At 45.7% G+C, this 14999-nt stretch overlaps 1 protein-coding gene across 2 annotated transcripts in view; it reads left to right on the top strand.

Annotated features, from left to right (window-relative positions):
* The window catches only part of spire2 (spire type actin nucleation factor 2), a 123736-nt gene that overhangs the window by 49072 nt on the left and 59665 nt on the right, over positions 1–14999 (top strand). The window lies entirely within an intron of this gene.

The raw sequence follows: 14999 nt of genomic DNA, 5'->3' as shown, positions 1-14999 counted from the left end.
AGCCCTGTTGAGCACGAGAGGAACACTCTTATCTCCGAGGTACTAGATTGGTGTTATCTCAATATAGTGTGACGGCACGGTGGGGCAGCGGTAGAGCTACTGCCTGACAGCACAAGAAGACGCAGGTTCGATCCTGACTATGGGTGCTGTCTGTGTGGCGTTTGTATGTTCCCCCCGTGACATGTGTAGGTTTTCTCTGAGATCTTCGGTTTGCTCCCACACTCCAAAGACGTACAGGTTTGTTAGATTAATTGGCTTTGTATGAATGTATAAATGTAAAATTGTCCCTCGTGTGGAGGGTAGTGTTAGTAAGTAAGTAAAAGCCCTGTCCCACTGTGTGAGTTCACCCAAGAGCTCTCCCGATTTAAATTTTTTTTTAATTAAAAAAAAAAAAATCAAAACTTGTGGTAAGCACATAGAATGAACGTAGTGGATACGTTGGAGCTCGGAATGTCTCTTAGCGCTAACGGCAGGTACTCCACTCGTGAAAATTTTTCAACATGTTGAAAAATGTCCCAGAGTAAAATATACTCGGGATGTAAAAAATTGATTATTTTTAACACGTAGTCATATCGTAGTAGCTCGTGAGTTTACCGTAGTAGGACCTGGTGTCCTATATCACTATTGTATGTTCATGATGGAAATAAGAATACTCAGTATATTCATTACCTTTGAATTGTAGTTTTATGTAATCCTCCCATCATTTCTGAGTTCCATTTCACAATATCTATCAGACATACAGAATGTTGCAAGGTAATATTTTGCCCAAACTCAGCTGTATCTTTCTATCTCAATAAATATCACAAAATATGCCATTGTTTCAGCCACATTATGACAAAATATAGAATGTAGGTTATTTGCAATCAGTCACCCCATCTCAGAAACAACAGTACTTAAAGAAGAACATTTGTTTTACTAATTTACAATTATGTACCATACATAGTCCGTTGATCCATATCCAGCATAATGTTGTGATAATTGCATAAAAGGTATTATTGTCTAAGAAATTTGGTGTGGAATGATAATCCATCTCAGTACTCATTTAGGCAAGTCCCAAGCTATAGAGACTTTACCCCACCCCCAAACCCCCTCGCCCGATCTTCAATTAACCTACAATTTCACCAATCTTTTACTCAACTGCTGTAATGTTTCCTTCAAAATCAAAATCCTTTGTAGCATCTCTGTCCCTATCTTCAAATTTCCACTTTGAAATAAAATACAACTTTTGACTAAAAAAATTTGCAGAGGGAGGCTACAGATTTTGGCCTGTTGAGTAGAGCAACTACTCGTGGATAAAAAACTGTTTTTATGTCTGGCTGAGGCAGCTTTGACAATCCGGAGTTGCCTTCCACAGGGAATGTGCGGGGATCGATGGTCGGTGTTGACTCGGTGGGCCGAAAGGCTGGTTTCTGTGCTGTATTTCTAAACTAAACAAAACTATTCCCCACATCTATAGAGTTTATTTTCAGGTTCCATTTTTTTTTGTTGCAAATGTTATTAGGAATCCTGTTTTGTTATTAACTGTAATTAGATTGTCATTAAGCCGAGCAGTAATGGGCCTGTCCCACTTATGCGATTTTATTCGGCGACTGCCGGCACCCGTCAACACTGGCCAGCAGCACTTTGTCAGGCCGCCACCACCGACAGGACCCGCTCAGTCACGGTGGGGCTCCTGTAGCGATCCAGTTGAAAATCCAGTGACGACCAGAAAAAGGTACGACTCTTTTGGCGACTACTCACGACCATACAGGCGTCACCCCGGTGACCTGCGGCGACTATGACCGGTGTCGGCAGTCGCCGAAAAATCGTGTAAGTGGGACAGGCCCTTAAAGGTTGTCGTCTTAAATATACACAACTACACAGCTTCTATAATGGAAGAGGCCAACTAGTCCACCCACCCATCCCATTAAAAAAAATCAATTAGGTAACGGATCTGTGGTTTGTTTTCAGTTCCCTTCATCGGTTTAATACCAAGTAATAAAATAATTGCAGGACTCTCTTGCAGTTGAGTGGGAGCTGGAGTATATTTGGGGATAGTCTTAAACTCATAGAACCACTAATAATGTCTTAACCACAAAAAAGCATACCACTTGAACAAAATGTCTCTACGTGATCTAAATCAATGGTTGATGATGCTATGATCTCATTTTTAAATAATGTACCCGTTGGTCTGCTTCCCTTGTTGAACGTGGTTTATTGCATTGCTTCCTAGCAAAGTAGGTTTTACCTGTACATTAAACCCTTGTTTTAACGAATCCTTTTATAACCAACTTTGGTTATAGCGGGCAGACCTGTTGACCTACACCCCGCTCGCACCATCTCCCCGCTCTTACAGTCCCGGCTTCCGATGTTACCCTGACGTGCAAGGTGCACCAGCGAGCTCTTCTTCACCCACTGCACAGTCCTTTGATGTGGCTGTTGTTGGGGCTCAGGTTGTAGCCCCCTGGGGACAGTGCTCTCTTCAGACCGTGGCTACTGACTGGACATGTTCGATCACAGTGGGGATTCTTCCCCCTTCCCCCCGATGGGGGATCACTACAGGATGAATGGGTGGATCGCTACAGGAGCCCCACCGTGACTGAGCGGGTCCTGTCGGTGGTGGCGGCCTGACAAAGTGCTGCTGGCCAGTGGCTACAACATGAGCCACAACAACCGGCCGGTGTGGCACCTGTAAAGAAGGGCTTGCTGGTGCTGACCAGAGGCATTAATGCCTGGTTTTAAGGTGAAATAACCCAAACTGCAGGAGTAACTCAGCAGATTGAATCAGTCTGAAGAAGGGTCCCGATGTCACCTATCCATGTTCTCCAGTAATACCGTCTGGCTCGCTGAGTTACTCCAGCATTATGTGTTGTTTTTGTGTATTAACCACCAACTGCAGTTTTTAACTACATACACAGATAATATCTTACACGGTTATAATGGACAATCGGCAATAACAAACTCCATTCACCCCCCCCCCATCAAAGTCCATTATAACTAAGGTTAAAGGGCCTGTCCCACGAGCATGCGACTCCATGCGGCAAGCGCGACCTAAAGCCCGCAGCCGCCTCGACGCCGCACGCACGGAGGTCGAGTGAGTGACGGGCGTACGGCGTCGAGGCGGCTGCGGGCTGGCAGGCCGTTGCTGCGCGGAATTCTTGAACATGGTCAGTTTTTCGGAGCCCCGAGCGATGTCGGGACCAGCTCCGCACAACTCCATACAGCTCCGGCGATCGAAGTGGGACCGGCCCCGCGAGGCCGTACGGCTCAAGTGACCACGTTAGGTCGCACTTGCCGCATGCTGGTGGGACCGGCCCTTTAGGTTGCGCTTGCAGCATGGAGTCGCATGCTCATGGGACAGGCCCTTTACTGTGTGTGTTCAGCAAGATATGCCCATTTACTGGAATATCTTGCATGTACGCACAGAATTCATTCTGTGTTAAGAACAGGACAGCTTGCAGATGAGCCTTCACAAATGTCGCAGCGGTAGAGTTGTGGCCTTGCTAGTGACCTGGATTCAGTCCTGATTATCAATGCTGTCTGTACGGTATTTGTACGTTCTCCCTGTGATCTGTGTGTGTTTTCTCCAGGATTCCACACTCCAAAGACGTACAGGTTTGTAGGTTAATTGACTTGGTGTAATTGTTATTTGTCCCTGGTGTGTGTAGGGTAGTGTAAGTTTGCAGGGATCGCTGGTCTGCATGGACTCGGTGGGTCTGTTTCCATGCTGTATCTCTAAACTAAGGTTCTTAGGTTAGGCCTGAACATGGAGGTTTGTCTTCTTTTTATGAGAGTGATAAAGAATTATGTGAAAGTTATTAAGTCACAAGTTCATAGTACATGAACATTGATGTCGAGGCCAGCATTTGTTGTCCATTCTAAATTGCCACTGAACTGAGGAAACAAGTTCAGAGTCAACCACCATTGATGCATCTGGAATCTCATATCTCAAGGATTTCCCTCAAGGACCTGAAAGGATTTCTAATCAAGACAAAGGGTCTCAATAGACAATAGGTGTAGGCGTAGGCCATTTGGCCCTTTGAGCCAGCACCACCATTTAATGTGATCATGGCTGATCATCCACAATCACAGCGCTCTCACTTAACTTTTTTTCCCTGTTGCCAGCCGGGCAACCTAGGCAGCTTTTTAGGTTGCCAAATGACAGTTTAGGTTATCATTTAAGATGGCTTGCATGATGCGTGCAATAATGCGCTCGGACGAAGTGCGTAGTTACCAGTCGGAATTATGCTCAATGAAGCATTCATATATTATTTCTGCTTCAAATAAAGTCACAAACTAAACATATTCACCAAACAAGACATGATATATACCACAATGACATGCAGCAAAATTATAATACAGTATCTCAACTCTTTTTACACATTGCAATTAATGCAATTTCTATTATTTCTTTCCACTTCCAAACAAAAATGTGGTTGGATTATTCAGCGTATGATCAACCTGTATCAATAAATCCTGGACCATGATAACATATATGCTTAACCATGCACACTACAGATTGATGCAAGCATGTTTTCTGTGAAGGACTGAAAATTACCATGACATGGCCATAGCATGGGTCGTTATTGCTATTGGTACAGAAACACTCTCGCTTCCCACATAATTTATCCACAACAAAATATACAGGTTGCAAGGAATTTTCTAAAGGCATTTTATGATAATAGCTGTTAAAACAGACTAAACCCATCTGACAGGTTAAACATTACACTAACTAACAAGAGATGGCCAAAGGACATAAATGCAGCAGGGGGGGGGGGGTGTGAATCAGTGCGGGATGGATAGATGGTGGGGGGGGGGGGGGGGTTGAGAAGGCAAACGGTGCGGAATGGATGGATTGAGGCAGGGGAAATAGTGCGTCTTGGAGTAGGTAAAATTGGGAGGGGAGAGGGGTTGAATGGGGGGGATTGGTACGGGATGGACGGGGAGTGGGGTCTGTGCAGGATGGATGGGGGGGATCAGTATAGGATGGATGGGGAGGATCAATACAGAATGAATAGGGGGGAGGATCAGCGCATGATGAATGGGTGGATCAGTACAGGATGAATGGAGGGCACAGTACAGGATGAATGGGGGAGGGGGATGTCGGTACGGTGTGGATCGGAGGCTCTGTGTAGGATGAATGGGGGGTAAACTACAGGATGAATGGGGGGGTCACTACAGGCTGAATGGGGGGGGGTCGCAACAGGATGAATGGGGGGGGGGTCCCAACAGGATGGATGGGGGATCACTACAGGATGAATGGGTGGTTCGCTACAGGATGAATGGGTGGTATCAGTGCAGGATGAATGGGAAGGCACCAAAGTCAAGTCATCTTCCTCTAATATTCCCCAATGTTCACCCGTGGTCGGGGTCTCCCCGAGCCCTCCGCAGTCGCTGATACGGGCGTCCCGATGTTCAGGCCCGCTATCCGGGGTGATGTAAGTTCGACGTCGAGGCTGGGGGACCTCCTCAGCGGCCTGGACATCAGAGTCGGCCACCTCCTACCGGTGTCCGCGGCTCCCAAAGTCCGCAGGCCGCGCCGGGCGGAGACGCAACACTGGCGGCCCTCAGCAAAGGGCCCCAGGACTCCGCGATGACGGTCAGCTCCGCCCGCGTTGGAAGCTCTCCCAACCCGCTGCTCTATGATGTTGGAGCAGCGGTCCAACGCTCCGGAGGTCCAAACGGCGATCCAGGTAGACATCGCCCGCTCCGCAGTGAATTCAGCGCTGCGCTGCCGCTGTTGTAGTTCTGGTCCAGTTCTCGGTCCCCGGCAGGAAATGCCGCTCCGATCCAGGTGGTAGGCCGCGAGGTGGGGGGCGAGGACACGACTCGGAGAAATAGTCGCGTCCCCGCCAGGAAGCAACTGGGAAACAGTTTCCCCCTTACCCTGCCCCCCACCCCCACATAGAAAAGTTATAGTTTCCTCCCAAGTTTCCTCCCAGACTTTAAACTAACTAAAAATTAAAAATAGATTGAAAAGACAAACAGGCTGCCGTCAATGCAGCGACCCTAGTGGGGGGGCAATCTCTGGGGCTGATCCACACTCCACCATGCTCATTGTGGTTGTATCTTAACTTGAAGCGCAAGTTCCAAAAGCAATGTACTCCAGTTCCAATGTGTCCATCGTAAGGGCCTGTCCCACTTAGGCTATTTTTAGGCGACTGCCGGCGATTGTCTTAGTCGTAGCTGGTCGTCGAAAAACCGCCGACTGGACCCCTCTTCGACATAAAACTTTAATTAGAATCATGACATTAACAACAAAAAAAAACTAAATCAGCACCGGCAACAACTTGCGTTAACCTGGCGACAACTTCTGGTTTGGGAACTGCTCTGCCCAGGACAAGAAGGCTCTGCAGAGAGTAGTGCATTCAGCCGAACGCACTATGGGAACTTCACTCGCCCCTCTGCAGGAACTATACATCAGAAGGTGCAGATCCAGAGCCAGCAACATTATGGGGCTTCCACCCCAGCAACAGACTGTTCCAGCTGCTACGGTCAGGCAAACGCCTTCGCTGTCATGCTGTGAAAACAGAGAGGATGAGAAGGAGTTTCTTCCCAGAGGCCATTAGGACTGTAAACTCTTACCTCACCAGGGACTAACCTACTGTCCCAATTAACTGTTGTGTCTTTAAAATTGCTGTTTTTTTCTCACAAATATGTAATTACTGAAATTCTGTTCTATCCTGTTTTGTAGTTTTTTTGCATAATCCGCAAGCATTGACACTTTTCATTTCACTGCGCACCTTGTATGTGTATGTGACAAATAAACTTGACTTGACTTGCGTTAACCTGGCGACAACTACGACAGCACCAACGTCAGGAGCAAGTTTGCTGTCAAGCTACGCTCATTGGCGTCAAACCCACTGTCGCCGACTGTCAGCAAAATATTTTCCACATGTTGAAAATCCAGTGGTGACCAGAAAGACGCTATGACTCATTGGGCGACTGAGGAGACGACTCACGACCATGCAGGCGACACCCTGGCGACCATGTGGCAACTGCCTAGTCGCTTGTAGTCACCTAAAAAATGTGCCTAAGTGAGACAGGCCCTTTTCCAGCCCCATTACTCGACTCCCGACTTCATTTCTTTCCACTGCGTCCAATCACTCCAACGTGATAGACGTCATGAAGAACAGCAGCTGAAGGTGTGGTTGAAATCGCACCCATGCCACTCCTTGCCATGGTATGCAGTGTTCCTGGTTCAGTGCTTCAGGCTATTTGTATGCCATGGTCACAAACATCAAACATACTTGAAATCCTTCAGGGAAGTGGAACGCCCGGGTAGCTGTCCAAAAATACCAAACCCAGTTTCATTGCCAAAATCTTGCCTCTGATTTGCTCGTCAAGAATTTAAACATACCAAATTCTGAATAGCTATCCAGAAATAGCCATACCTGTATTCAGAGCTTCATAACAGTATTCCAGGAAACAAACATAGGGCACTGTTTCTGCAAACACAACAGAAAATGTTCCTGATTATCAACTTTGTGTGCTCATGATACATCAGTAATTGTAATTTAAGGCTTGGCTGTTTGATCTGGTGATATTACTGGTGGCTGTCCAGTCATGCAATGGTACAATTGGTGGGTCTATTACAATTCCACAATGGGTCGACTGGGCTTGTATTCACTGGAATTTAGAAGGGTGAGCGGGGATCTTATAGAAACATATAAAATGTTCCCGATGTTGGGAGAGTCCAGAACCAGGGGTCACAGTTTAAGACTAAAGGGTAGGCCGTTTATGACTGAGATGAGGAAAAACGTTGTCACCCAGAGAGTTGTGAAGCTGTTGAATTCTCTGCCACAGAAGGCAGTGGAGGCCAATTCACTGGATGTTTTCAAGAGAGAGTTAGATTTAGCTCTTAGGGCTAATGGAATCCATGGATATAGGGAGAAAGCAGGAAGGGGGTACTGATTTTGGATGATCAGCCATGATCATATTGAATGGCACCTGTTTTCTATGTTTAATCCTGTACCTATTTTCTATGTTTCTGTCATTTGCAGAAAATCTAAATGGAGTGGTGTGTTCTTTCCATATGAATAGCTGTAATGTGATCATTTCAATGTTTTGCATATGCAAATGTTCCTTGTACGGAGGTCAGTCGAGTGATGGTCTGCTGGCTCAGCTCCACAAGGCCTTGCTGTGTTAATACACCTTCATTGTCAACCTTTAAACTTGTTAAATGTAGTTTCACTTTCTCGTCTCTGACCATCTCCTGGAGGTGACATCGGTCTTTGTGCAAGATGTCAGCTCCGTTCATTTTAGATTATTGTCACGTGCACTGAGGTACAGTGAAAAGCTTTTGTCGCGTGCTAACCAGTCAGCGGAAAGACAGAGCATGATTACAGTCGAGTGTACAAATAAGGGAATAACATTTAGTGCGAGATAAAGCCAGTAAAGTTCAATCAAAGATAGTCCTAGGGTCACCAATGAGGTAGATAGCAGTCCTGAACTACTATCATGGACAATGGGAGATGAGACTATCTTTGATCGGACGTTACTGGCTTTACCTTGCACCAAACATTATTCCCATATCATGCATCTGAACACTGCAAATGGTTCGATTGTAATCATGTATTTATGCTTACTTGGTTAGCATGCCACAGAAGCTTTTCACTGTACCTCGGTACACAATGACAATAAATATTGTATTGCATTGTATTGTGACAATAAACTGAACTGAATCCATAACCACTGCTGTGTCCAATGGACGGCATTCTTTTCATTTTGTGGATAGACAAAAATGCTGGAGAAACTCAGCGGGTGAGGCAGCATCTATGGAGCGAAGGAATAGGCAACATTTCGGGGGGGGGGGGGGGGGGGCGGGAAGAAGAAAGGACGAGGTGGAGACAGTGGGCTGTGGGAGAGCAGAGAAGGGGAGGAGAAAGCAGGGACTACCTGAAATTAGAGAAGTCAATGTTCATACCGCTGGGGTGCAAAGGCCCAAGCGAAAAATATGAAATCAAACTGTTTTCAGTGACAGAGGGGCTCAGGATGTGGCTGAGATGCATTATTTGACAGTTGCAGCTGGCAATCATTCGCAATGATTTTGCTTTGTCCTTTGTACTCTAGTTGGGCCCACCATAATTGTAAATAGGAATGTTCGCAAAGCCTCATCTCGCATTGTCCATGAAGAATAAAACTGGATCAAAAAAATAATCATCTGTCGAGACTTTTGACACCAGTGTTGGCAAATGGTGCAGCATGCCAGCCGCCCTGCCTAGTCATCACTAATGTTAGAGGACTTTTGGCCAAACTGAAAGACCTATTCCAGTGACTAATGTTAATGTGATGGTCGGTGCGGAATCGGTGGGCCGTGTGGCAGCTTCAGTTGCATGGGAAGATGCAGTGGGGCAGGGCAGGAAGCAGTGGGTGGAAACAGACCAGTGAACAAGGGCGTCACAGAGGGAGCAGTCCCTATGAAATGCAGGGTGATGGGATTAGAAACATAGAAAACATGGAAAAATAGATGCAGGAGCAGGCCATTCGGCCCTTTGTGCTAGCACCGCCAGTCAATATTATCATGGCTGATCATGTAAAATCAGTACCCCGTTCCTGCTTTTTCCCTATATCCCTTGATTATATTGGAACTGCAGTAACGATCATGGATCATAGGTTTAACTTTGGGTTAATAAACTTTAGTTAGTTATTGTCACACGTACTGAGGTACAGCGAGAAGCTTTTGTTTGCATTCTATGGAGGCTGGTTTGTGTGATGGTCGGGACTACATCCACAACTCTGCAATTTCTTGTAGTCTTGGATGGAGCTGTTCCTAAACCAGGCTGTGATGCATCCCAATAAAATGCTTTCTGTAGCGCATCTGTAGAAGTTGAAGGTCGTTGGGGACATGCCGAACTTCCTAAGTCTTGTAAGGAAGTGGAGACATTAGTGTGCTATCTTAGCCATAGCTTTGATGTGGCTGGTCCACGACTAATTACTGGCGATATTTATTCCTAGGATCTTGAAGCATTTGCCCATCTGTACTTCGCTGCCATCAATGTAGGGGTGTGTGTACTGCTTCACTTCCTGAAGTCAATCACAATCTCCTTCGTATTGGTGACATTGAGGCAGAGGTTGGCATCTTGACACCAAGTTACAATGTTCTCAATCTCCTTTCTGTACTCCGTCTTGTCATTATTTGATATCCGGCCCACTATGGTGGTGTCACCTGTGAAGTTGTGGATTGAGTTGGGCTGGGATTTGGCTACACAGTCATGAGTGTATAATAGGGGGCTGAGAACGCATCCTTGCAGGGCACCAGTGTTGAGGATTATCGTGGAGGATGGTTTGTACCTATCCTCACTCATTGTGGTCTATTGGTTAGGAAGTCGAGGATCCAGTTGCAGAGGGGAGTGCAGACTCTAAGTTCCACGAGTTTGGAGATGACTGTGATTGGGTTAACGGTATTGAAAGCAGAGCTACAGTTGATGAATCGGAGCTCATGTAGGTGTCCTTCCTACCCAGGTGTTCCATGAATGAGTGTAGGGCCAGGAAGATGGCCTGACTTTGCTTTGTGGCCTGTTGTAGTATTTGGGCCTTGCCGCAGTCAACGGCAGATTGTTATATTGTAACTCAAGTTTGTCCCGGTATGGTCTTTTGGCATTCTTGATGGTGGTTGAACACAAGGTGGGTGGGATGGAAGGTGTGTCGTGGGGATCTCTCCCTCTGTTCTGTCCTGAATAGAGGGTTATGAGTAAAGATGTGCCTGAAATATAGGACATTTGGTTGAGGGCTCCACCCACTAAGGTGTGTGAGAAGGCCCACTCAGTTAGTGGGGAAGCATGGGAGACTTCATTGTTACAATGACGGTGAAATTAGAAACAAGAAAAGCATCTTCAAATAATCCCAAATTTTGCCACCTTAAAAGCCGGTCAGAGTTTGCTACAATCCGTGTTCACCTTATGGATAATGAGCTCCACTGAATCACCTGCATTCAATTGACCCTAAAAATGAACAAAATGCAGTCTCTTTACTCCATGTTGCATTGACGAATTAGAACTGAGCATATTGCATTTTACAGGATTTAACGGATGGTTTTGGAACAAAGATATTCTCAGGATTACCACTAAACGTAGCAGAGGTTCTGTGTTTTTTTTTTGCCATTTGCATCACACTACTTTTTCTGAGGACATTTTACACCACCTTTCTTTTAACTGTTCTGTGATAAATACAGACAAAGTAACTAATTATAATAAAGCTAAATAAATGTAACACTAATATTCTCTTGGCTGAGATGTTGATGTGTGTAAGAAAATAATCAATTTTGAATGAGTTTCCTTATGAATTTCAAGATTAGAGAACATAAGGAGTGCATATTGCCAGGAGAGAAACCCAAACCACTATGACTCTAAAGAGAGAATAGTTTTTAATCTGTAATCAAATCACGATTCATTTCAACAAGCCATGCATTTTTATTTTTGTAATGTAAAAAATGCTGCCCCAGTGTATAACATTTTTGCACACTTTCTCTCTCTCTCTCTCTCTCTCTCTCTCTCTCTCTCTCTCTCTCTCTCTCTCTCTCTCTCTCTCTCTCTCTCTCTCTCTCTCTCTCTCTCTCTCTCTCTCTCTCTCTCTCTCTCTCTCTCTCTCTCTCTCTCTCTCTCTCTCTCTCTCTCTCTCTCTCTCTCTTTTTTTTTTTTACGGGAAATCAATGCTCTTAATATGGAATATCAGTACTGTAGTTATTTAATGAGCAACATTCACAACTATACGTACGCATATATGTTACCATGGTCCAGGATTTATTGACTCAGGTTGATCATACGCTGAATAATCCAACCACATTTTTGTTTGGAAGTGGAAAGAACTAATCGAAATTGCATTAATTGCAATGTGTAAAAAGAGTTGAGATACTGTCTTATAATTTTGCTGCATGTCATTGTGGGATATATCATGTCTTGATTGGTGAATGTTTAGTTTGTGACTTTATTTGAAGCAGAAATAATATGTGAATGCTTCATTGAGTATAATTCCGACTGGTAACTACGCACTTCGTCCGAGCACATTATCGCACGCGTCATGCAAGCCGTCTTAAATGACCACCTAAATGGTCATTTGGCAACCTAAAAAGCTGCCAAGGTTGCCCGGCTGGCAACAGGGGAAAAAAAGTTAAGCGAGAGCCCTGTATATTGTCCTGCCTTCCTTCCTTCCAGCTCCCCTTCGCCACCCCTCTACCATCAGTCTGAAGAAGGGTCCCAGCCCTAAAGGTTGCCTATCCCATGTTCTCCAGAGACAGTGCCTGACCTGCTGAGCTACTCCAGCACTTTGTGTCTCCTTTGGTGGTGTTGGATTCTTTGTGACTCTTGCTTCAACTCTCTTTACCAAGACAGAACCAACAACATACTTCCTGATCCCCAGTGCATGGAACACAAAAGAAGTATCGGACAAAGTAAGAACTGTGGGGAATGATGCGGAAATGCTTTCTCTCCAAGTGACTTTTAAATGTTGCTAAAGTACCTTCTTTATCCAGTTCCTCTGGCAATTTATTATCAGTTTGAGTGGAAAAAGCTGCCCCTCAGGTCCGTATTCGATCTTGCCCCTTTGACCTCCAACAGATAGCCTCTTGTTTTAGATTCCCCTACCATGTTAAAAGAGTATGTGCATTCACCCTATCTATTCCTCTTATAATGTTATTCTCTTCTATAACATCACCCCTCAGCCTCCCGTGCTCCAAGGAATAAAATCCTAGCCTGCCAAACCTCACCTGTAACTCGGCCCCTCAAGCCCTGGCAACATCCTTGTAAAACTTCTCTGCACTCTTTCCAGTTTAATGACATCTTTCACACAGCAGGGTGACCAACGTGTGGCTTCAGTAGCGTCTTGCGGAGCAGTAACATGACATCCCGACTTCGGTACTGAATACCCTGCCTGATGAAGGCCAATGTACCAATGTACCAAAAACCGCCTTGACCACATTATCTACCTGTGCTCCTAAATCCCTTTGCTCTCTGACACTCCACGGGGCCCTGTCATTCACTGGGAAAGTCCTGCCATCCTTAATGTTATTGGTTTGACTTCACCATGCACACACCCACTAATTGTACCACACACCCTGACAGGTGTGTTATGATTCAAAATATACCTTTGTTTAGAAGTTAATCGCTAACCTTCACAATGCGCCAACACATGATGTTATGCATTTGGCATGCTCATACCTTGTTCCTTCAATAACTGTGGAAACGTTTCTCTACACCATAAGGAACAGAATATTTGGTAAACATACAGGTTAAAATTAAACGCTGAGGTGTTTCCAACTTTTCGATGTTTTTGATTCTTATAAACCCTTGCAAACAAGGGGGAAAATAAAGTTTGAATTGTTTTTAAGTTTATCTGAAGTATTTTCTGACAATTAGTTCCCAACACAAAGCTTGTTAATTCTAACTCCTAGTTGAATGTCTACTGTTTTTGCCTATATCTATTACTGTCTCGATGAGTATTACTATTTTTCAACCATGTCCCAGGCAAACTGGAGCTTTGCCAATGCTATTACTTCCTCTGGAGCAACCCCAACATTATTTTGGTAATAACTATGTCCCATCCTTTCAAGAGCTACATTCTTCAGATGATGTAATATTATTATTCAATGTCACCTGGAGTTGATACGGGCACAGTCATTAAGGTAGAAATAAGAATCATTGAAGACTTGTAACTTAGTCAGATTGTGATTAACATCAGGAGGCGAACCGGTACACCGTTACAGTGGGGCGCAAAGTCTCCAGAGGTTTCCGTTCAGGTTTCCTAAGTGGGACAGATGCATAAGAAAGCACACATGTGTCTCCTTAAGGGCCTGTCCCACTTTCACAACCTCTGCCGAGTTTGCCCTTGATTCGTACTCGCAGCATGGTCGTCACAAGGCCGTAGGAGGTCGTAGGTATGTTGTGACGCTAGTCGTAGGTACTCGTGGCATCAAGTAGGTTGGGGCGTTTTTCTAGCCTGATGAAAAATGTCCACGAGTAAAAACGGTTGTGAATTAGGTCGTGAAAGTGGGACAGGCGCTTTAGAAGGCCGAGGAACCATTCTGCCCCCCCCCCCCCCACCTAAAACGGGCCACCCAGCACCCTCCAACATTCCAACACTTGGTCTGAAGCCGTGCATGTCACAGCTCTTCAAGTATGTGTCCCTATTTTTCAATCTGATGACGGCTTGTCCCTCCACGTAGTACCATCCTCTCGGTTAAGCACTTCATCAGTCCCCTCTAATCCTTTAGTCACATACCTTAAACCTACTTCCCCCAAGTTTGTTTTTGACCCCCCACCCCTCTAACTGCAATATTTTTCCTATTTGCTCAAACGAGACCCTTCTTAATTATATGGAGCACCATTAACCCTCCCTTCAGTGTCCTCTGCCCCAGACAAAACAATGCCACCCTCTCCAATGTTCCCACATGGCAACAATTTTCCATTCCTGGTGCCGGAGAAAAGTGCTTGTGTTCCTGGGGCAGATCCCCTGTATACTTGCTGCTCGCCTGTGTCATGGCTTGCCTCCAACCCCAATGCTGAGTCCCGTCCCTCGGGGCAAACCTCGCCAATCTCTTCTGCACTCTCTTCATTGCTGTCTACCTTTGCTTGCAATATGGTGACCAGAGCAGTAATCAAGCAACAGTCTAGCATATTGTTGTGTTCTTTGGCGTTCGAACAAGAATATACTGCTCTGTACCTTTTTTGGTGTGAGTTCCGCACATTATTCGCATGCTTAAGGGCCTGTCCCACTTGCATGCGACTGCATGCGTTTGGTGTGACCAAACGGAAGCGGAGTTCGCGCTAAAAACACACGTGACATTTGCATCATACTTATCAATCAGCTGGGCAGGAGGTGGGCCGACTGAATTTGGGCATCGCATGGCGTCGGGCGGTGATGTCATCATGCAACGCCACGCGCTAGGCGTACGCCGTCAAGACGCTGCATACGACATCAAGACGCTGCGCACGCCCTCAATGCGCCTGCGGGCCGACAGGTCGTTGCCGCGCGGAATTTTCGGACAGTGAGGGATTTTCGGAGCCCTGCGCGATGTCGGGACTAGC

The sequence above is a fragment of the Amblyraja radiata genome, chromosome 17 (genome assembly GCF_010909765.2).
Source record: "Amblyraja radiata isolate CabotCenter1 chromosome 17, sAmbRad1.1.pri, whole genome shotgun sequence".
Lineage (NCBI taxonomy): Eukaryota > Metazoa > Chordata > Chondrichthyes > Rajiformes > Rajidae > Amblyraja > Amblyraja radiata.
The sequence above is the reverse complement of the archived record's forward strand: the minus strand, read 5'-3'. Positions and strand labels throughout refer to the sequence as shown.